Here is a 24,657-nt window from a genome sequence, read left to right as displayed (position 1 = left end):
CCCCACTATCAATATCCAGTGGGGGGGGGTGTGACTCAAAAAAGAATTGATATAGTCATATACACAACGGTGCTACAGAAAAGTCAATGGCTGGGAACCCGGCGGAAAGTAACTCACCTTCTAATTCTGTCCTCTAAACCTTCCCAATCAATGTCATGACTCAAATTAGAAGTGTGGGACGCTCTCTATTTCCCTGGGTGGGTGCAGCCTCAATAACACTCCAGAAGCTGGGCACCACACCGGATACAGCGGCCCGTCAGCCTGCACCCTCACTCCACAACCGACACACAGTGGCAACATGTGATATCGTCAACAGCAGGCATTCCCAACTCTCCACCTGACAACACGACGGGTAATCCCGGAACTCTCCCCGACAACACGACGGGTAATCCCGGAACTCTGTCCCAAACAACACGACGGGTAATCCCGGAACTCTGTCCCCGACAACACGACGAGTAATCCCGGAACTCTGTCCCCGACAACACGACGGGTAATCCCGGAACTCTCCCCGACAACACGACGGGTAATCCTGGAACTCTCTCCCCGACAACACTCTGGCTAATCCCAGAACACTCCCCGACAACACTACGGATAATCCCGGAACTCTCCCCGACAACACGACGGCTAATCCTGGAACTCTCCCCCCGACAACACGACGGGTAATCCCGGAACTCTCTCCCCGACAACACGACGGATAATCCCGGAACTCTCCCCGACAACACGACGGGTAATCCTGGAACTCTCCCCCCGACAACACGACGGGTAATCCCGGAACTCTCTCCCCGACAACACTACGGATAATCCTGGAACTCTCTCCCCGACAACACGACGGGCAATCCCGGAACCCTCCCCGACAACACGATGGATAATCCTGGAACTCTCCCTGACAACACTACGGATAATCCTGGAATTCTCTCCCCGACAACACGATGGATAATCCTGGAACTCTCTTCCTGACAACATGACGGGTAATCCTGGAACTCTCTCCCTGACAACACGAAGGATAAACCCGGAACTCTGTCCCCGACAACACGATGGATAATCCTGGAACTCTCTCCCCGACAACACGACGGGTAATCCTGGAACTCTCTCCCCGACAACACGACGGGAAATCCCGGAACTCTCCCCGACAACACGACGGGTAATCCTGGAACTCTCTCCCCGACAACACGACGGGAAATCCCGGAACTCTCCCCGACAACACGACGGATAATCCTGGAACTCACACCCCGACAACACGACGGGTAATCCCGGAACTCTCTCCCCGACAACACTACGGATAATCCTGGAACTCTCTCCCCGACAACACTACGGATAATCCCGGAACTCTCCCCGACAACACGACGGGTAATCCCAGAACTCTCCCAGACAACACGACGGGTAATCCCGGAACTCTCTCCCCGACAACACGACGGGCAATCCTGGAACTCTCTCCCCGGGTAATCCGGGAACTCTCTCCCCGACAACACGAAGGATAATCCCGGAACTCTCCCCGACAACACGACGGGTAATCCCGGAACTCTGTCCCCGACAACACGACGGATAATCCTGGAACTCTCTCCCCGACAACACGACGGGTAATCCTGGAACTCTCTCCCCGACAACACGACGGGAAATCCCGGAACTCTCCCCGACAACACGACGGATAATCCTGGAACTCTCTCCCCGACAACACGACGGGTAATCCTGCAACTCTCTCCCCGACAACACGACGGGAAATCCCGGAACTCTCCCCGACAACACGACGGATAATCCTGGAACTCTCTCCCCGACAACACGACGGGTAATCCTGGAACTCTCTCCCCGACAACACGACGGGTAATCCTGGAACTCTCTCCCCGACAACACTACGGATAATCCCGGAACTCTCCCCGACAACACGACGGGTAATCCTGGAACTCTCTCCCCGACAACACGACGGGTAATCCCGGAACTCTGTCCCCGACAACACGACGGGTAATCCCGGAACTCTCCCCGACAACACGACGGGTAATCCCGGAACTCTCCCCGACAACACTACGGATAATCCCTGAACTCTCCCCGACAACACTACGGATAATCCCGGAACTCTCCCCGACAACACTACGGATAATCCCGGAACTCTCCCCGACAACACGACGGGTAATCCCGGAACTCTCCCCGACAACACTACGGATAATCCCGGAACTCTCCCCGACAACACGACGGGTAATCCCAGAACTCTCCCCGACAACACGACTGGTAATCCCGGAACTCTCTCCCCGACAACACGACGGGCAATCCTGGAACTCTCTCCCCGGGTAATCCGGGAACTCTCTCCCCGACAACACGAAGGATAAAACCGGAACTCTCTCCCCGACAACACGATGGGTAATCCTGGAACTCTCTCCCCGACAACACGACGGGTAATCCTGGAACTCTCTCCCCGACAACACCACGGATAATCCTGGAACTCTCTCCCAGACAATACGATGGGTAATCCCAGAACTCTGTCCCCGACAACACGACGGGTAATCCCGGAACTCTGTCCCCGACAACACTATGGGTAATCCCAGAACTCTGTCCCCGACAACACGACGGGTAATCCCGGAACTCTGTCCCCGACAACACGACGAGTAATCCCGGAACTCTGTCCCCGACAACACGACGGGTAATCCCGGAACTCTGTCCCCGACAACACGACGAGTAATCCCGGAACTCTGTCCCCGACAACACGACGGGTAATCCTGGAACTCACCCTGACAACACGACGGGTAATCCCGGAACTCTCCCCGACAACACTACGGATAATCCCGGAACTCTCCCCGACAACACGACGGGTAATCCTGGAACTCTCCCCGACAACACGACGGGTAATCCCTGAACCCTCCCCGACAACACTACGGATGATCCTGGAACTCTCCCCGACAACACGACGGGTAATCCCTGAACTCTCCCCGACAACACTACGGGTAATCCCGGAACCCTCCCCAAACAACACTACGGATGATCCTGGAACACTCCCCGACAACACGACGGGTAATCCCGGAACCCTCCCCGACAACACGACGGGTAATCCCGGAACACTCCCCGACAACACGACGGGTAATCCCGGAACTCTCCCCGACAACACGACGGGTAATCCCGGAACCCTCCCCGACAACACTCTGGCTAATCCCAGAACACTCCCCGACAACACTACGGATAATCCCAGAACTCTCCCCGACAACACTACGGATAATCCTGGAACTCTCCCCGACAACACTACAGATAATCCTGGAACTCTCCCCGACAACACTACGGATGATCCTGGAACACTCCCCGACAACACGACGGGTAATCCCGGAACCCTCCCCGACAACACTCTGGCTAATCCCAGAACACTCCCCGACAACACTACGGATAATCCCAGAACTCTCCCTGACAACACTACGGATAATCCTGGAACTCTCCCCGACAACACAACGGGCAATCCCGGAACTCTCCCCGACAACACGACGGGTAATCCTGGAACTCTCTCCCCGACAACATGACGGGTAATCCCGGAACTCTCCCCTTGACAACACGACGGGTAATCCTGGAACTCTCCCCCCGACAACACTACGGATAATCCTGGAACTCTCCCCGACAACACGACGGGTAATCCCGGAACTCTCCCCGGCAACACTACGGGTAATCCCGGAACTCTCTCCCCGACAACACGACGGGTAATCCCGGAACTCTCCCCGACAACACGACGGATAATCCCGGAACTCTCCCCGACAACACGACGGGTAATCCCGGAACTCTCCCCGACAACACGACGGGTAATCCCAGAACTCTCCCCGACAACACGACGGGTAATCCTGGAACTCTCTCCCTGACAACACGACGGGCAATCCTGGAACTCTCTCCCCGGGTAATCCGGGAACTCTCTCCCCGACAACACGAAGGATAAAACCGGAACTCTCTCCCCGACAACACGACGGGTAATCCTGGAACTCTCTCCCCGACAACACGACGGGTAATCCTGGAACTCTCTCCCCGACAACACCACGGATAATCCTGGAACTCTCTCCCAGACAATACGATGGGTAATCCCAGAACTCTGTCCCCGACAACACGACGGGTAATCCCGGAACTCTGTCCCCGACAACACGACGGGTAATCCCGAAACTCTCCCCGACAACACGACGGGTAATCCCGGAACTCTGTCCCCGACAACACGACGAGTAATCCCGGAACTCTGTCCCCGACAACACGACGGGTAATCCTGGAACTCCCCCTGACAACACGACGGGTAATCCCGGAACTCTCCCCGACAACACTACGGATAATCCCGGAACTCTCCCCGACAACACGACGGGTAATCCTGGAACTCTCTCCCAGACAACATGACGGGTAATCCTGGAACTCTCTCCCCGACAACACGACGGGTAATCCCTGAACCCTCCCCGACAACACTACGGATGATCCTGGAACTCTCCCCGACAACACGACGGGTAATCCCTGAACTCTCCCCGACAACACTACGGGTAATCCCGGAACCCTCCCCGACAACACTACGGATGATCCTGGAACACTCCCCGACAACACGACGGATAATCCCGGAACCCTCCCCGACAACACGACGGATAATCCCGGAACCCTCCCCGACAACACGACGGATAATCCCGGAACCCTCCCCGACAACACGACGGATAATCCCGGAACCCTCCCCGACAACACGACGGGTAATCCCTGAACCCTCCCCGACAACACTACGGATGATCCTGGAACTCTCCCCGACAACACGACGGGTAATCCCTGAACTCTCCCCGACAACACTACGGGTAATCCCGGAACCCTCCCCGACAACACTACGGATGATCCTGGAACACTCCCCGACAACACGACGGATAATCCCGGAACCCTCCCCGACAACACGACGGATAATCCCGGAACCCTCCCCGACAACACGACGGGTAATCCCGGAACCCTCCCCGACAACACTATGGGTAATCCCAGAACACTCCCCGACAACACTACGGATAATCCCAGAACTCTCCCCGACAACACTACGGATAATCCTGGAACTCTCCCCGACAACACTACGGATAATCCTGGAACTCTCCCCGACAACACTACGGATGATCCTGGAACACTCCCCGACAACACGACGGGTAATCCCGGAACCCTCCCCGACAACACTACGGATAATCCCAGAACTCTCCCTGACAACACTACGGATAATCCTGGAACTCTCCCCGACAACACAACGGGCAATCCCGGAACTCTCCCCGACAACACGACGGGTAATCCTGGAACCCTCTCACCAACAACACAATGGGTAATCCTGGAACCCTCCCCGACAACACGACGGGTAATCCCGGAACTCTCCCCGACAACACGACGGGTAATCCCTGAACTCTCCCCGACAACACGACGGGTAATCCCGGAACTCTCCCCGACAACACGACAGATAATCCTGGAACTCTCCCCGACAACACGACGGATAATCCTGGAACTCTCCCCGACAACACTACGGGTAATCCCGGAACTCTCTCCCCGACAACACGACGGGTAATCCCGGAATTCTCTCCCCGACAACACGACGGGTAATCCTGGAACTCTCCCCGACAACACTACGGGTAATCCCAGAACTCTCCCCGACAACACGACGGGTAATCCTGGAACTCTCCCCGACAACACTACGGGTAATCCCGGAACTCTCTCCCCGACAACACTACGGATAATCCCGGAACTCTCCCCGACAACACGACGGGCAATCCTGGAACTCTCTCCCCGACAACACCACGGATAATCCTGGAACTCTCCCCGACAACACGACGGGTAATCCTGGAACTCTCCCCGACAACACTACGGGTAATCCCGGAACTCTCTCCCCGACAACACGACGGGTAATCCTGGAACTCTCTCCCCCACAACACGACGGGTAATCCTGGAACTCTCCCCGACAACACTACGGATAATCCCGGAACTCTCCCCGACAACACGATGGGCAATCCTGGAACTCTCTCCCCGACAACACCACGGATAATCCTGGAACTCTCCCCGACAACACGACGGGTAATCCTGGAACTCTCCCCGACAACACGACGGATAATCCTGGAACTCTCCCCGACAACACTACGGGTAATCCCGGAACTCTCTCCCCGACAACACGACGGGTAATCCCGGAATTCTCTCCCCGACAACACGACGGGTAATCCTGGAACTCTCCCCGACAACACTACGGGTAATCCCAGAACTCTCCCCGACAACACGACGGGTAATCCTGGAACTCTCCCCGACAACACTACGGGTAATCCCGGAACTCTCTCCCCGACAACACTACGGATAATCCCGGAACTCTCCCCGACAACACGACGGGCAATCCTGGAACTCTCTCCCCGACAACACCACGGATAATCCTGGAACTCTCCCCGACAACACTACGGGTAATCCCGGAACTCTCTCCCCGACAACACGACGGGTAATCCTGGAACTCTCTCCCCCACAACACGACGGGTAATCCTGGAACTCTCCCCGACAACACTACGGATAATCCCGGAACTCTCCCCGACAACACGATGGGCAATCCTGGAACTCTCTCCCCGACAACACCACGGATAATCCTGGAACTCTCCCCGACAACACGACGGGTAATCCTGGAACTCTCTCCCCGACAACATGACGGATAATCCTGGAACTCTCTCCCCGGGTAATCCGGGAACTCTCTCCCCGACAACACAACGGGCAATCCCGGAACTCTCCCCTTGACAACACGACGGGTAATCCCGGAACTCTCTACCCGACAACACTACGGGTAATCCTGGAACTCTCCCCGACAACACTACGGGTAATCCCGGAACTCTCTCCCCGACAACACGACGGGTAATCCTGGAACTCTCTCCCCGACAACACGACGGGTAATCCCGGAACTCTCTCCCCGACAACACGAAGGATAATCCTGGAACTCTCCCCGACAACACTACGGATAATCCCAGAACTCTCCCCGACAACACGATGGGCAATCCTGGAACTCTCTCCCCGACAACACGACGGGTAATCCCGGAACTCTCTCCCCGACAACACTACGGATAATCCCGGAACTCTCCCCGACAACACGACGGGCAATCCTGGAACTCTCTCCCCGACAACACCACGGATAATCCTGGAACTCTCCCCGACAACACTACGGGTAATCCCGGAACTCTCTCCCCGACAACACGACGGGTAATCCTGGAACTCTCTCCCCCACAACACGACGGGTAATCCTGGAACTCTCCCCGACAACACTACGGATAATCCCGGAACTCTCCCCGACAACACGATGGGCAATCCTGGAACTCTCTCCCCGACAACACCACGGATAATCCTGGAACTCTCCCCGACAACACGACGGGTAATCCTGGAACTCTCCCCGACAACACGACGGATAATCCTGGAACTCTCCCCGACAACACTACGGGTAATCCCGGAACTCTCTCCCCGACAACACGACGGGTAATCCCGGAAATCTCTCCCCGACAACACGACGGGTAATCCTGGAACTCTCCCCGACAACACTACGGGTAATCCCAGAACTCTCCCCGACAACACGACGGGTAATCCTGGAACTCTCCCCGACAACACTACGGGTAATCCCGGAACTCTCTCCCCGACAACACTACGGATAATCCCGGAACTCTCCCCGACAACACGACGGGCAATCCTGGAACTCTCTCCCCGACAACACCACGGATAATCCTGGAACTCTCCCCGACAACACTACGGGTAATCCCGGAACTCTCTCCCCGACAACACGACGGGTAATCCTGGAACTCTCTCCCCCACAACACGACGGGTAATCCTGGAACTCTCCCCGACAACACTACGGATAATCCCGGAACTCTCCCCGACAACACGATGGGCAATCCTGGAACTCTCTCCCCGACAACACCACGGATAATCCTGGAACTCTCCCCGACAACACGACGGGTAATCCTGGAACTCTCTCCCCGACAACATGACGGATAATCCTGGAACTCTCTCCCCGGGTAATCCGGGAACTCTCTCCCCGACAACACAACGGGCAATCCCGGAACTCTCCCCTTGACAACACGACGGGTAATCCCGGAACTCTCTCCCCGACAACACTACGGATAATCCCGGAACTCTCCCCGACAACACGACGGGCAATCCTGGAACTCTCTCCCCGACAACACCACGGATAATCCTGGAACTCTCCCCGACAACACTACGGGTAATCCCGGAACTCTCTCCCCGACAACACGACGGGTAATCCTGGAACTCTCTCCCCCACAACACGACGGGTAATCCTGGAACTCTCCCCGACAACACTACGGATAATCCCGGAACTCTCCCCGACAACACGATGGGCAATCCTGGAACTCTCTCCCCGACAACACCACGGATAATCCTGGAACTCTCCCCGACAACACGACGGGTAATCCTGGAACTCTCCCCGACAACACGACGGATAATCCTGGAACTCTCCCCGACAACACTACGGGTAATCCCGGAACTCTCTCCCCGACAACACGACGGGTAATCCCGGAATTCTCTCCCCGACAACACGACGGGTAATCCTGGAACTCTCCCCGACAACACTACGGGTAATCCCAGAACTCTCCCCGACAACACGACGGGTAATCCTGGAACTCTCCCCGACAACACTACCGGTAATCCCGGAACTCTCTCCCCGACAACACTACGGATAATCCCGGAACTCTCCCCGACAACACGACGGGCAATCCTGGAACTCTCTCCCCGACAACACCACGGATAATCCTGGAACTCTCCCCGACAACACTACGGGTAATCCCGGAACTCTCTCCCCGACAACACGACGGGTAATCCTGGAACTCTCTCCCCCACAACACGACGGGTAATCCTGGAACTCTCCCCGACAACACTACGGATAATCCCGGAACTCTCCCCGACAACACGATGGGCAATCCTGGAACTCTCTCCCCGACAACACCACGGATAATCCTGGAACTCTCCCCGACAACACGACGGGTAATCCTGGAACTCTCTCCCCGACAACATGACGGATAATCCTGGAACTCTCTCCCCGGGTAATCCGGGAACTCTCTCCCCGACAACACAACGGGCAATCCCGGAACTCTCCCCTTGACAACACGACGGGTAATCCCGGAACTCTCTCCCCGACAACACTACGGATAATCCCGGAACTCTCCCCGACAACACGACGGGCAATCCTGGAACTCTCTCCCCGACAACACCACGGATAATCCTGGAACTCTCCCCGACAACACTACGGGTAATCCCGGAACTCTCTCCCCGACAACACGACGGGTAATCCTGGAACTCTCCCCGACAACACTACGGGTAATCCCAGAACTCTCCCCGACAACACGACGGGTAATCCTGGAACTCTCCCCGACAACACTACGGGTAATCCCGGAACTCTCTCCCCGACAACACTACGGATAATCCCGGAACTCTCCCCGACAACACGACGGGCAATCCTGGAACTCTCTCCCCGACAACACCACGGATAATCCTGGAACTCTCCCCGACAACACTACGGGTAATCCCGGAACTCTCTCCCCGACAACACGACGGGTAATCCTGGAACTCTCTCCCCCACAACACGACGGGTAATCCTGGAACTCTCCCCGACAACACTACGGATAATCCCGGAACTCTCCCCGACAACACGATGGGCAATCCTGGAACTCTCTCCCCGACAACACCACGGATAATCCTGGAACTCTCCCCGACAACACGACGGGTAATCCTGGAACTCTCTCCCCGACAACATGACGGATAATCCTGGAACTCTCTCCCCGGGTAATCCGGGAACTCTCTCCCCGACAACACAACGGGCAATCCCGGAACTCTCCCCTTGACAACACGACGGGTAATCCCGGAACTCTCTCCCCGACAACACTACGGATAATCCCGGAACTCTCCCCGACAACACGACGGGCAATCCTGGAACTCTCTCCCCGACAACACCACGGATAATCCTGGAACTCTCCCCGACAACACTACGGGTAATCCCGGAACTCTCTCCCCGACAACACGACGGGTAATCCTGGAACTCTCTCCCCCACAACACGACGGGTAATCCTGGAACTCTCCCCGACAACACTACGGATAATCCCGGAACTCTCCCCGACAACACGATGGGCAATCCTGGAACTCTCTCCCCGACAACACCACGGATAATCCTGGAACTCTCCCCGACAACACGACGGGTAATCCTGGAACTCTCCCCGACAACACGACGGATAATCCTGGAACTCTCCCCGACAACACTACGGGTAATCCCGGAACTCTCTCCCCGACAACACGACGGGTAATCCCGGAATTCTCTCCCCGACAACACGACGGGTAATCCTGGAACTCTCCCCGACAACACTACGGGTAATCCCAGAACTCTCCCCGACAACACGACGGGTAATCCTGGAACTCTCCCCGACAACACTACGGGTAATCCCGGAACTCTCTCCCCGACAACACTACGGGTAATCCCGGAACTCTCTCCCCGACAACACGACGGGTAATCCTGGAACTCTCTCCCCGACAACATGACGGATAATCCTGGAACTCTCTCCCCGGGTAATCCGGGAACTCTCTCCCCGACAACACAACGGGCAATCCCGGAACTCTCCCCTTGACAACACGACGGGTAATCCCGGAACTCTCTCCCCGACAACACTACGGATAATCCCGGAACTCTCCCCGACAACACGACGGGCAATCCTGGAACTCTCTCCCCGACAACACCACGGATAATCCTGGAACTCTCCCCGACAACACTACGGGTAATCCCGGAACTCTCTCCCCGACAACACGACGGGTAATCCTGGAACTCTCCCCGACAACACTACGGGTAATCCCAGAACTCTCCCCGACAACACGACGGGTAATCCTGGAACTCTCCCCGACAACACTACGGGTAATCCCGGAACTCTCTCCCCGACAACACTACGGATAATCCCGGAACTCTCCCCGACAACACGACGGGCAATCCTGGAACTCTCTCCCCGACAACACCACGGATAATCCTGGAACTCTCCCCGACAACACTACGGGTAATCCCGGAACTCTCTCCCCGACAACACGACGGGTAATCCTGGAACTCTCTCCCCCACAACACGACGGGTAATCCTGGAACTCTCCCCGACAACACTACGGATAATCCCGGAACTCTCCCCGACAACACGATGGGCAATCCTGGAACTCTCTCCCCGACAACACCACGGATAATCCTGGAACTCTCCCCGACAACACGACGGGTAATCCTGGAACTCTCTCCCCGACAACATGACGGATAATCCTGGAACTCTCTCCCCGGGTAATCCGGGAACTCTCTCCCCGACAACACAACGGGCAATCCCGGAACTCTCCCCTTGACAACACGACGGGTAATCCCGGAACTCTCTCCCCGACAACACTACGGATAATCCCGGAACTCTCCCCGACAACACGACGGGCAATCCTGGAACTCTCTCCCCGACAACACCACGGATAATCCTGGAACTCTCCCCGACAACACTACGGGTAATCCCGGAACTCTCTCCCCGACAACACGACGGGTAATCCTGGAACTCTCTCCCCCACAACACGACGGGTAATCCTGGAACTCTCCCCGACAACACTACGGATAATCCCGGAACTCTCCCCGACAACACGATGGGCAATCCTGGAACTCTCTCCCCGACAACACCACGGATAATCCTGGAACTCTCCCCGACAACACGACGGGTAATCCTGGAACTCTCCCCGACAACACGACGGATAATCCTGGAACTCTCCCCGACAACACTACGGGTAATCCCGGAACTCTCTCCCCGACAACACGACGGGTAATCCCGGAATTCTCTCCCCGACAACACGACGGGTAATCCTGGAACTCTCCCCGACAACACTACGGGTAATCCCAGAACTCTCCCCGACAACACGACGGGTAATCCTGGAACTCTCCCCGACAACACTACGGGTAATCCCGGAACTCTCTCCCCGACAACACTACGGGTAATCCCGGAACTCTCTCCCCGACAACACGACGGGTAATCCTGGAACTCTCTCCCCGACAACATGACGGATAATCCTGGAACTCTCTCCCCGGGTAATCCGGGAACTCTCTCCCCGACAACACAACGGGCAATCCCGGAACTCTCCCCTTGACAACACGACGGGTAATCCCGGAACTCTCTCCCCGACAACACTACGGATAATCCCGGAACTCTCCCCGACAACACGACGGGCAATCCTGGAACTCTCTCCCCGACAACACCACGGATAATCCTGGAACTCTCCCCGACAACACTACGGGTAATCCCGGAACTCTCTCCCCGACAACACGACGGGTAATCCTGGAACTCTCTCCCCCACAACACGACGGGTAATCCTGGAACTCTCCCCGACAACACTACGGATAATCCCGGAACTCTCCCCGACAACACGATGGGCAATCCTGGAACTCTCTCCCCGACAACACCACGGATAATACTGGAACTCTCCCCGACAACACGACGGGTAATCCTGGAACTCTCCCCGACAACACGACGGATAATCCTGGAACTCTCCCCGACAACACTACGGGTAATCCCGGAACTCTCTCCCCGACAACACGACGGGTAATCCCGGAATTCTCTCCCCGACAACACGACGGGTAATCCTGGAACTCTCCCCGACAACACTACGGGTAATCCCAGAACTCTCCCCGACAACACGACGGGTAATCCTGGAACTCTCCCCGACAACACTACGGGTAATCCCGGAACTCTCTCCCCGACAACACTACGGATAATCCCGGAACTCTCCCCGACAACACGACGGGCAATCCTGGAACTCTCTCCCCGACAACACCACGGGTAATCCTGGAACTCTCCCCGACAACACTACGGGTAATCCCGGAACTCTCTCCCCGACAACACGACGGGTAATCCTGGAACTCTCTCCCCCACAACACGACGGGTAATCCTGGAACTCTCCCCGACAACACTACGGATAATCCCGGAACTCTCCCCGACAACACGATGGGCAATCCTGGAACTCTCTCCCCGACAACACCACGGATAATCCTGGAACTCTCCCCGACAACACGACGGGTAATCCTGGAACTCTCCCCGACAACACGACGGATAATCCTGGAACTCTCCCCGACAACACTACGGGTAATCCCGGAACTCTCTCCCCGACAACACGACGGGTAATCCCGGAATTCTCTCCCCGACAACACGACGGGTAATCCTGGAACTCTCCCCGACAACACTACGGGTAATCCCAGAACTCTCCCCGACAACACGACGGGTAATCCTGGAACTCTCCCCGACAACACTACGGGTAATCCCGGAACTCTCTCCCCGACAACACTACGGATAATCCCGGAACTCTCCCCGACAACACGACGGGCAATCCTGGAACTCTCTCCCCGACAACACCACGGATAATCCTGGAACTCTCCCCGACAACACTACGGGTAATCCCGGAACTCTCTCCCCGACAACACGACGGGTAATCCTGGAACTCTCTCCCCCACAACACGACGGGTAATCCTGGAACTCTCCCCGACAACACTACGGATAATCCCGGAACTCTCCCCGACAACACGATGGGCAATCCTGGAACTCTCTCCCCGACAACACCACGGATAATCCTGGAACTCTCCCCGACAACACGACGGGTAATCCTGGAACTCTCTCCCCGACAACATGACGGATAATCCTGGAACTCTCTCCCCGGGTAATCCGGGAACTCTCTCCCCGACAACACAACGGGCAATCCCGGAACTCTCCCCTTGACAACACGACGGGTAATCCCGGAACTCTCTACCCGACAACACTACGGGTAATCCTGGAACTCTCCCCGACAACACTACGGGTAATCCCGGAACTCTCTCCCCGACAACACGACGGGTAATCCTGGAACTCTCTCCCCGACAACACGACGGGTAATCCCGGAACTCTCTCCCCGACAACACGAAGGATAATCCTGGAACTCTCCCCGACAACACTACGGATAATCCCAGAACTCTCCCCGACAACACGATGGGCAATCCTGGAACTCTCTCCCCGACAACACGACGGGTAATCCCGGAACTCTCTCCCCGACAACACTACGGATAATCCCGGAACTCTCCCCGACAACACGACGGGCAATCCTGGAACTCTCTCCCCGACAACACCACGGATAATCCTGGAACTCTCCCCGACAACACTACGGGTAATCCCGGAACTCTCTCCCCGACAACACGACGGGTAATCCTGGAACTCTCTCCCCCACAACACGACGGGTAATCCTGGAACTCTCCCCGACAACACTACGGATAATCCCGGAACTCTCCCCGACAACACGATGGGCAATCCTGGAACTCTCTCCCCGACAACACCACGGATAATCCTGGAACTCTCCCCGACAACACGACGGGTAATCCTGGAACTCTCCCCGACAACACGACGGATAATCCTGGAACTCTCCCCGACAACACTACGGGTAATCCCGGAACTCTCTCCCCGACAACACGACGGGTAATCCCGGAATTCTCTCCCCGACAACACGACGGGTAATCCTGGAACTCTCCCCGACAACACTACGGGTAATCCCAGAACTCTCCCCGACAACACGACGGGTAATCCTGGAACTCTCCCCGACAACACTACGGGTAATCCCGGAACTCTCTCCCCGACAACACTACGGATAATCCCGGAACTCTCCCCGACAACACGACGGGCAATCCTGGAACTCTCTCCCCGACAACACCACGGATAATCCTGGAACTCTCCCCGACAACACTACGGGTAATCCCGGAACTCTCTCCCCGACAACACGACGGGTAATCCTGGAACTCTCTCCCCCACAACACGACGGGTAATCCTGGAACTCTCCCCGACAACACTACGGATAATCCCGGAACTCTCCCCGACAACACGATGGGCAATCCTGGAACTCTCTCCCCGACAACACCACGGATAATCCTGGAACTCTCCCCGACAACACGACGGGTAATCCTGGAACTCTCTCCCCGACAACATGACGGATAATCCTGGAACTCTCTCCCCGGGTAATCCGGGAACTCTCTCCCCGACAACACAACGGGCAATCCCGGAACTCTCCCCTTGACAACACGACGGGTAATCCCGGAACTCTCTCCCCGACAACACTACGGATAATCCCGGAACTCTCCCCGACAACACGACGGGCAATCCTGGAACTCTCTCCCCGACAACACCACGGATAATCCTGGAACTCTCCCCGACAACACTACGGGTAATCCCGGAACTCTCTCCCCGACAACACGACGGGTAATCCTGGAACTCTCTCCCCCACAACACGACGGGTAATCCTGGAACTCTCCCCGACAACACTACGGATAATCCCGGAACTCTCCCCGACAACACGATGGGCAATCCTGGAACTCTCTCCCCGACAACACCACGGATAATCCTGGAACTCTCCCCGACAACACGACGGGTAATCCTGGAACTCTCCCCGACAACACGACGGATAATCCTGGAACTCTCCCCGACAACACTACGGGTAATCCCGGAACTCTCTCCCCGACAACACGACGGGTAATCCCGGAATTCTCTCCCCGACAACACGACGGGTAATCCTGGAACTCTCCCCGACAACACTACGGGTAATCCCAGAACTCTCCCCGACAACACGACGGGTAATCCTGGAACTCTCCCCGACAACACTACGGGTAATCCCGGAACTCTCTCCCCGACAACACTACGGATAATCCCGGAACTCTCCCCGACAACACGACGGGCAATCCTGGAACTCTCTCCCCGACAACACCACGGATAATCCTGGAACTCTCCCCGACAACACTACGGGTAATCCCGGAACTCTCTCCCCGACAACACGACGGGTAATCCTGGAACTCTCTCCCCCACAACACGACGGGTAATCCTGGAACTCTCCCCGACAACACTACGGATAATCCCGGAACTCTCCCCGACAACACGATGGGCAATCCTGGAACTCTCTCCCCGACAACACCACGGATAATCCTGGAACTCTCCCCGACAACACGACGGGTAATCCTGGAACTCTCTCCCCGACAACATGACGGATAATCCTGGAACTCTCTCCCCGGGTAATCCGGGAACTCTCTCCCCGACAACACAACGGGCAATCCCGGAACTCTCCCCTTGACAACACGACGGGTAATCCCGGAACTCTCTACCCGACAACACTACGGGTAATCCTGGAACTCTCCCCGACAACACTACGGGTAATCCCGGAACTCTCTCCCCGACAACACGACGGGTAATCCTGGAACTCTCTCCCCGACAACACGACGGGTAATCCCGGAACTCTCTCCCCGACAACACGAAGGATAATCCTGGAACTCTCCCCGACAACACTACGGATAATCCCAGAACTCTCCCCGACAACACGACGGGTAATCCCGGAACTCTCCCCGACAACACGACGGGTAATCCTGGAACTCTCCCCGACAACACGACGGGTAATCCTGGAACTCTCTCCCCGACAACACTACGGATAATCCCGGAACACTCCCCGACAACACGACGGGAAATCCCAGAACTCTCCCCGACAACACGACGGGAAATCCCAGAACTCTCCCCGACAACACGACGGGTAATCCTGGAACTCTCTCCCAGACAACATGACGGGTAATCCCAGAACTCTGTCCCCGACAACACGACGGGTAATCCCGGAACTCTGTCCCCGACAAAACGACGGGTAATCCCGGAACTCTCCCCGACAACACGACGGGTAATCCCAGAACTCTCCCCGACAACACGAAGGATAAAACCGGAACTCTCCCCGACAACACGATGGATAATCCTGGAACTCTCCCTGACAACACGACGGGTAATCCTGGAACTCTCTCCCCGACAACACGACGGGTAATCCCGGAATTCTCTACCCGACAACATGACGGATAATCCTGGAACTCTCTCCCCGACAACACTACGGATAATCCTGGAACTCTCTCCCCGACAACATGACGGATAATCCTGGAACTCTCTCCCAGACAATACGATGGGTAATCCCAGAACTCTGTCCCCGACAACACGACGGGTAATCCCGGAACTCTGTCCCCGACAACACGACGGGTAATCCCGAAACTCTCCCCGACAACACGAAGGGTAATCCCGGAACTCTGTCCCCGACAACACGACGGGTAATCCTGGAACTCCCCCTGACAACACGACGGGTAATCCCGGAACTCTCCCCGACAACACTACGGATAATCCCGGAACTCTCCCCGACAACACGACGGGTAATCCTGGAACTCTCCCCCCGACAACACGACGGGTAATCCCGGAACTCTCTCCCCGACAACACAACGGGTAATCCCGGAACTCTCTCCGACAACACGACGGGTAATCCTGGAACTCTCCCCGACAACACGACGGGTAATCCCTGAACCCTCCCCGACAACACTACGGATGATCCTGGAACTCTCCCCGACAACACGACAGGTAATCCCTGAACTCTCCCCGACAACACTACGGGTAATCCCGGAACCCTCCCCGACAACACTACGGATGATCCTGGAACACTCCCCGACAACACGACGGATAATCCCGGAACCCTCCCCGACAACACGACGGATAATCCCGGAACCCTCCCCGACAACACGACGGATAATCCCGGAACCCTCCCCGACAACACGACGGATAATCCCGGAACCCTCCCCGACAACACGACGGGTAATCCCTGAACCCTCCCCGACAACACTACGGATGATCCTGGAACTCTCCCCGACAACACGACGGGTAATCCCTGAACTCTCCCCGACAACACTACGGATAATCCCGGAACCCTCCCCGACAACACTACGGATGATCCTGGAACCCTCCCCGACAACACGACGGATAATCCCGGAACCCTCCCCGACAACACGACGGGTAATCCCGGAACCCTCCCCGACAAAACTACGGGTAATCCCAGAACACTCCCCGACAACACTATGGATAATCCCAGAACTCTCCCCGACAACACTACGGATAATCCTGGAACTCTCCCCGACAACACTACGGATAATCCTGGAACACTCCCCGACAACACTACGGATGATCCTGGAACACTCCCCGACAACACGACGGGTAATCCCGGAACCCTCCCCGACAACACTACGGATAATCCCAGAACTCTCCCTGACAACACTACGGATAATCCTGGAACTCTCCCCGACAACACAACGGGCAATCCCGGAACTCTCCCCGACAACACGACGGGTAATCCTGGAACCCTCTCACCAACAACACAATGGGTAATCCTGGAACCCTCCCCGACAACACGACGGGTAATCCCGGAACTCTCCCCGACAACACGACGGGTAATCCCTGAACTCTCCCCGACAACACGACGGGTAATCCCGGAACTCTCCCCGACAACACGACGGATAATCCTGGAACTCTCCCCGACAACACGACGGATAATCCTGGAACTCTCCCCGACAACACTACGGGTAATCCCGGAACTCTCTCCCCGACAACACGACGGGTAATCCCGGAATTCTCTCCCCGACAACACGACGGGTAATCCCAGAACTCTCCCCGACAACACGACGGGTAATCCTGGAACTCTCCCCGACAACACTACGGGTAATCCCGGAACTCTCTCCCCGACAACACTACGGATAATCCCGGAACTCTCCCCGACAAAACGACGGGCAATCCTGGAACTCTCTCCCCGACAACACCACGGATAATCCTGGAACTCTCCCCGACAACACGACGGGTAATCCTGGAACTCTCCCCGACAACACTACGGGTAATCCCGGAACTCTCTCCCCGACAACACGACGGGTAATCCTGGAACTCTCTCCCCCACAACACGACGGGTAATCCTGGAACTCTCCCCGACAACACTACGGATAATCCCGGAACTCTCCCCGACAACACGACGGGCAATCCTGGAACTCTCTCCCCGACAACACCACGGATAATCCTGGAACTCTCCCCGACAACACGACGGGTAATCCTGGAACTCTCTCCCCGACAACATGACGGATAATCCTGGAACTCTCTCCCCGGGTAATCCGGGAACTCTCTCCCCGACAACACAACGGGCAATCCCGGAACTCTCCCCTTGACAACACGACGGGTAATCCCGGAACTCTCTACCCGACAACACTACGGGTAATCCTGGAACTCTCCCCGACAACACTACGGGTAATCCCGGAACTCTCTCCCCGACAACACGACGGGTAATCCTGGAACTCTCTCCCCGACAACACGACGGGTAATCCCGGAACTCTCTCCCCGACAACACGAAGGATAATCCTGGAACTCTCCCCGACAACACTACGGATAATCCCAGAACTCTCCCCGACAACACGACGGGTAATCCCGGAACTCTCCCCGACAACACGACGGGTAATCCTGGAACTCTCCCCGACAACACGACGGGTAATCCTGGAACTCTCTCCCCGACAACACTACGGATAATCCCGGAACACTCCCCGACAACACGACGGGAAATCCCAGAACTCTCCCCGACAACACGACGGGAAATCCCAGAACTCTCCCCGACAACACGACGGGTAATCCTGGAACTCTCTCCCAGACAACATGACGGGTAATCCCAGAACTCTGTCCCCGACAACACGACGGGTAATCCCGGAACTCTGTCCCCGACAAAACGACGGGTAATCCCGGAACTCTCCCCGACAACACGACGGGTAATCCCAGAACTCTCCCCGACAACACGAAGGATAAACCCGGAACTCTCCCCGACAACACGATGGATAATCCTGGAACTCTCCCTGACAACACGTCGGGTAATCCTGGAACTCTCTCCCCGACAACACGACGGGTAATCCCGGAATTCTCTACCCGACAACATGACGGATAATCCTGGAACTCTCTCCCCGACAACACTACGGATAATCCTGGAACTCTCTCCCCGACAACACTACGGATAATCCTGGAACTCTCTCCCCGACAACACAACGGGTAATCTCGGAACTCTCTCTCCGACAACACGATGGGAATCCCGGAACTCTCTCCCAGACAACACGATGGGTAATCCCGGAACTCTCCCCGACAACATGACGGGTAATCCTGGAACTCCCCCTGACAACCCGACGGGAAATCCCGGAACTCTCTCCCCGACAACACGATGGGTAATCCCTGAACTCTCCCACCGACAACACGACGGGTAATCCCGGAACTCTCTCCCCGACAACATGACGGGTAATCCCTGAACTCTCCCCCACAACACTATCGGTAATCCCAGAACTCCCCCCGACAACACAACGGGTAATCCCGGAACTCTCCCCGACAACACGACGGATAATCCTGGAACTCTCCCCGACAACACGACGGATAATCCTGGAACTCTCCCCCCGACAACACAACGGGTAATCCCGGAACTCTCTCCCCGACAACACAACGGGTAATCCCGGAACTCTCTCCGACAACACGACGGGTAATCCTGGAACTCTCCCCGACAACACGACGGGTAATCCCAGAACTCTCCCCGACAACACGACGGGTAATCCCAGAACTCTCCCCGACAACACGACGGGTAATCCCGGAACTCTCCCCGACAACACGACGGGTAATCCTGGAACCCTCCCCGACAACACGACGGATAATCCCGGAACTCTCTCCCCGACAACACGACGGGTAATCCCGGAACTCTGTCCCCGACAAAACGACGGGTAATCCCAGAACTCTCCCCGACAACACGAAGGATAAACCCGGAACTCTCCCCGACAACACGATGGATAATCCTGGAACTCTCCCTGACAACACGACGGGTAATCCTGGAACTCTCTCCCCGACAACACGACGGGTAATCCCGGAATTCTCTACCCGACAACATGACGGATAATCCTGGAACTCTCTCCCCGACAACACTACGGATAATCCTGGAACTCTCTCCCCGACAACACAACGGGTAATCTCGGAACTCTCTCTCCGACAACACGATGGGAATCCCGGAACTCTCTCCCAGACAACACGATGGGTAATCCCGGAACTCTCCCCGACAACATGACGGATAATCCCGGAACACTCCCCGACAACACGACGGGAAATCCCAGAACTCTCCCCGACAACACGACGGGAAATCCCAGAACTCTCCCCGACAACACGACGGGTAATCCTGGAACTCTCTCCCAGACAACATGACGGGTAATCCCAGAACTCTGTCCCCGACAACACGACGGGTAATCCCGGAACTCTGTCCCCGACAAAACGACGGGTAATCCCGGAACTCTCCCCGACAACACGACGGGTAATCCCAGAACTCTCCCCGACAACACGAAGGATAAACCCGGAACTCTCCCCGACAACACGATGGATAATCCTGGAACTCTCCCTGACAACACGACGGGTAATCCTGGAACTCTCTCCCCGACAACACGACGGGTAATCCCGGAATTCTCTACCCGACAACATGAGGGATAATCCTGGAACTCTCTCCCCGACAACACTACGGATAATCCTGGAACTCTCTCCCCGACAACACAACGGGTAATCTCGGAACTCTCTCTCCGACAACACGATGGGAATCCCGTAACTCTCTCCCAGACAACACGATGGGTAATCCCGGAACTCTCCCCGACAACATGACGGGTAATCCTGGAACTCCCCCTGACAACACGACGGGAAATCCCGGAACTCTCTCCCCGACAACACGATGGGTAATCCCTGAACTCTCCCACCGACAACACGACGGGTAATCCCGGAACTCTCTCCCCGACAACATGACGGGTAATCCCTGAACTCTCCCCCACAACACTATCGGTAATCCCAGAACTCCCCCCGACAACACAACGGGTAATCCCGGAACTCTCCCCGACAACACGACGGATAATCCTGGAACTCTCCCCGACAACACGACGGATAATCCTGGAACTCTCCCCCCGACAACACAACGGGTAATCCCGGAACTCTCTCCCCGACAACACAACGGGTAATCCCGGAACTCTCTCCGACAACACGACGGGTAATCCTGGAACTCTCCCCGACAACACGACGGGTAATCCCAGAACTCTCCCCGACAACACGACGGGTAATCCCAGAACTCTCCCCGACAACACGACGGGTAATCCCGGAACTCTCCCCGACAACACGACGGGTAATCCTGGAACCCTCCCCGACAACACGACGGATAATCCCGGAACTCTCTCCCCGACAACACGACGGGTAATCCCTGAACTCTCCCCGACAACACGACGGGAAATCCCAGAACTCTCCCCGACAACACGACGGGTAATCCTGGAACTCTCTCCCAGACAACATGACGGGTAATCCCAGAACTCTGTCCCCGACAACACGACGGGTAATCCCGGAACTCTGTCCCCGACAAAATGACGGGTAATCCCAGAACTCTCCCCGACAACACGAAGGATAAACCCGGAACTCTCCCCGACAACACGATGGATAATCCTGGAACTCTCCCTGACAACACGACGGGTAATCCTGGAACTCTCTCCCCGACAACACGACGGGTAATCCCGGAATTCTCTACCCGACAACATGACGGATAATCCTGGAACTCTCTCCCCGACAACACTACGGATAATCCTGGAACTCTCTCCCCGACAACACAACGGGTAATCTCGGAACTCTCTCTCCGACAACACGATGGGAATCCCGGAACTCTCTCCCAGACAACACGATGGGTAATCCCGGAACTCTCCCCGACAACATGACGGGTAATCCTGGAACTCCCCCTGACAACACGACGGGAAATCCCGGAACTCTCTCCCCGACAACACGATGGGTAATCCCTGAACTCTCCCACCGACAACACGACGGGTAATCCCGGAACTCTCTCCCCGACAACATGACGGGTAATCCCTGAACTCTCCCCCACAACACTATCGGTAATCCCAGAACTCCCCCCGACAACACAACGGGTAATCCCTGAACTCTCCCCGACAACACGACGGGTAATCCCGGAACTCTCCCCGACAACACGACGGATAATCCTGGAACTCTCCCCCCGACAACACAACGGGTAATCCCGGAACTCTCCCCGACAACATGACGGGTAATCCTGGAACTCTCCCCCCGACAACACAACGGGTAATCCTGGAACTCTCTCCCCAACAACACGACGGGTAATCCCGGAACTCTCTCCCCGACAACACGACGGGTAATCCTGGAACCCTCCCCGACAACACGACGGGTAATCCCGGAACTCTCTCCCTGACAACACGACGGGTAATCCCGGAACTCTCTCCCTGACAACACGACGGGTAATCCCAGAACTCTCCCCGACAACACGACGGGTAATCCCGGAACTCTCCCCGACAACACGACGGGTAATCCCGGAACTCTCCCCGACAACACGACGGGTAATCCTGGAACTCTCCCCGACAACACGACGGGTAATCCCTGAACTCTCCCCGACAACACGACGGGTAATCCCAGAACTCTCCCCGACAACACGACGGGTAATCCCGGAACTCTCCCCGACAACACGACGGGTAATCCTGGAACTCTCCCCGACAACACGACGGGTAATCCCAGAACTCTCCCCGACAACACGACGGGTAATCCCAGAACTCTCCCCGACAACACGACGGGTAATCCCGGAACTCTCCCCGACAACACGACGGGTAATCCCGGAACTCTCTCCGACAACACGATGGGTAATCCTGGAACTCTCCCCGACAACACGACGGGTAATCCCGGAACTCTCTCCCCGACAACACTACGGATAATCCTGGAACTCTCTCCCCGACAACACGATGGGTAATCCTGGAACTCTCTCCCCGACAACACGACGGGTAATCCCTGAACTCTCCCCCACAACACTATCGGTAATCCCAGAACTCCCCGACAACACGACGGGTAATCCCGGAACTCTCCCCGACAACACAACGGGTAATCCCGGAACTCTCCCCGACAACACAACGGGTAATCCTGGAACTCACCCCTTGACAACACGACGGGTAATCCTAGAACTCTCTCCCCAACGACACGACGGGTAATCCCAGAATGGGTTGCGGGATATTCCTGTGTTGCGGGGAGAGGCCGTGTGGACATGGTGGGAATGGGTTACGGGATATTCCTGTGTTGCGGGGAGAGGCCGTGTGCACATGGTGGGAATGGGTTACGGGATATTCCTGTGTTGAGGGGAGAGGCCGTGTGGACAAGGTGGGAATGGGGGACGGGATATTCCTGTGTTGAGGGGAGAGGCCGTGTGGACATGGTGGGAATGGGTTACGGGATATTCCTGTGTTGAGGGGAGAGGCCATGTGGACAAGGTGGGAATGGGGGACAGGATATTCCTGTGTTGAGGGGATCGACCGTGTGGACAAGGTGGGAATGGGGGACGGGATATTCCTGTGTAGAGGGGATGGGCCGTGTGGACAAGGTGGGAGTGGGGGACGGGATATTCCTGTGTAGAGGGGAGAGGCCGTGTGGACAATGTGGGAATGGGGGACGGGATATTCCTGTGTAGAGGGGATGGGCCGTGTGGACAAGGTGGGAATGGGGGAATGGGATATTCCTGTGTTGAGGGTAGAGGCCGTGTGGACAAGGTGGGAATGGGGGACGGGATATTCCTGTGTTGCGGGGAGAGGCCGTGTGGACAAGGTGGGAATGGGGGACGGGATATTCCTGTGTAGAGGGGATGGGCCGTGTGGACAAGGTGGGAATGGGGGAATGGGATATTCCTGTGTTGAGGGTAGAGGCCGTGTGGACAAGGTGGGAATGGGGGACGGGATATTCCTGTGTTGCGGGGAGAGGCCGTGTGGACAAGGTGGGAATGGGGGACGGGATATTCCTGTGTTGAGGG

General features: G+C 56.5%; 1 protein-coding gene across 5 annotated transcripts in view; it reads right to left on the bottom strand.

Moving 5' to 3' along the window:
• pacsin3 (protein kinase C and casein kinase substrate in neurons 3) overlaps nucleotides 1–24,657 on the bottom strand; it is a 217,487-nt gene that overhangs the window by 142,933 nt on the left and 49,897 nt on the right. The gene's annotated exons all lie outside the window — the stretch shown is intronic.

The sequence above is a fragment of the Hypanus sabinus genome, chromosome 7, assembly GCF_030144855.1.
Source record: "Hypanus sabinus isolate sHypSab1 chromosome 7, sHypSab1.hap1, whole genome shotgun sequence".
NCBI classification, from domain to species: Eukaryota; Metazoa; Chordata; class Chondrichthyes; order Myliobatiformes; family Dasyatidae; genus Hypanus; species Hypanus sabinus.
This window is presented reverse-complemented; position numbering and strand designations above follow the sequence as displayed.